Source organism: Aplysia californica, unplaced genomic scaffold (assembly GCF_000002075.1).
Source record: "Aplysia californica isolate F4 #8 unplaced genomic scaffold, AplCal3.0 scaffold00149, whole genome shotgun sequence".
Classification (NCBI taxonomy): Eukaryota; Metazoa; Mollusca; class Gastropoda; order Aplysiida; family Aplysiidae; genus Aplysia; species Aplysia californica.
This window is the reverse complement of record NW_004797419.1, coordinates 595,113-596,617: the sequence shown is the minus strand read 5'-3', so window position 1 is coordinate 596,617 and position 1,505 is coordinate 595,113. Positions and strand designations below refer to the sequence as shown.

The following is a 1,505-nucleotide window of genomic DNA, read 5'->3' as shown; positions in this document are numbered from 1 at the left end:
CCCCCCCCCCCCCCCACTTCCTCTTTTCCCCTTCTGAAAGCAAGTTAAAAGGTGTTTCGCGATTAACATGTTGGTGACACACGGTCCCTCAGAGTTACAAAGTTCTATCTGACATTTTTGACCGTTTTGAGTTACTAAGACCATGGGTCAGAAACAAAAAGTTCTATCTGCTCTATCGAAATAGTTAGATCATTCGGAGTCGTTATCAAGATATCCAAAGACTTAAATCCGGAAAAACTTGACGTGTTTTGAAACTCAAAATTTCTCAAACTAGGCACTGAGCAGATAGTACCTTGTAATTCTGGGGTAGAGCAATGTAGCCCAGCTGACAGCGGAGGCCCCGGTTGAGCGTGTACGGGCTAGGTCAACAAGGTTTCGAACGTTTCAGCACATTTAAGCAAAAACAAAAAAAATTCTAAACCCAGAAATTAAGCATATCATGTTGTCTAGGAGATGAAAAATATACAACCTGAAGCTACAGCAACTTCGCAACTCCAGAATTATAAGTTCTATCTGCTTTGTGTCTAGTTTTAAGAATTTTGACGTCAAAGATTTTGAGTTTCACATCATGTGAAACTTTTAAAAATCAATTCTTTGAATGTCTTCATAACGACTCCAAATAATATTACCATTTTGTTAGACCAGATAGAACATTTAATTTCTGATCTCATGGTCTTAGTTACTCAAAACGGCCAAAAATGTCAGATAGAACTTTGTAATGCATGTTGCGACTACTTTCAGCGTCAAGAGCTCGGTTGCTGGGTTTTTTTTCTCAAAAGGCAGAAAGTGAGCCGAATTTTGCCTGATGACGTTTAGAACAGATAAATAAATGTAAGCCCCCAAAAATGAACAATTTTCCTAATATGGTTTATCCTCTTGTGTGTCTATGTGTGTGTGTGTGTGTGTGTGTGTGTGTGTGTGTGTGTGTGTGTGTGTGTGTATGTGTGTGTGTGTGTGTGTGTGTGTGTGTGTGTGAGAGAGAGAGAGAGAGAAAGAAAGAAAGAGATAGAGAGAGAGAAAGAAAGAGAGAGAGAGAGAGAGAGTTTGAGTCTGTATTTGTGTATGTGTGTGTGTGTGTTTGTGTGTGTGTGTGTGTATTTGAGAGAGAGAGAAGAGAAAATAAGGAAAGAAAGACATAGATAGATAGATAGATAGATAGATAGATAGGTAGATAGATAGATAGATAGATAGATAGATAGATAGATAGATAGATAGATAGATAGATAGATAGATAGATAGATAGATAGATAAGAAAAAAAGAGAGACGGGAAGGGAAGCTGCAAAAAAGGGACAGACACATAGGTATGCAGGGTAGGCGACAACAGGCAGACAGACAGGGTGAAACGACCCGAAACAACCAGTCCTGACAAATAGAAGCAAGAAATCAATATCAAGAGATAAAATACAGATCGACCCAATGTGCAGGGCAAAACCAGGAGAGAGAGAGAGAGAAAGAGAGAGAGATAGAGAGAAAGAAGAGACAGAGAGAGAGAGAGAGCGAAAGA

General features: G+C 39.3%; 1 protein-coding gene across 6 annotated transcripts in view; it reads right to left on the bottom strand.

Moving 5' to 3' along the window:
* Positions 1–1,505, bottom strand: part of LOC101851800 (chitinase-like protein PB1E7.04c) — a gene marked incomplete at its 5' end in the record, with an annotated part of 143,348 nt that overhangs the window by 97,991 nt on the left and 43,852 nt on the right.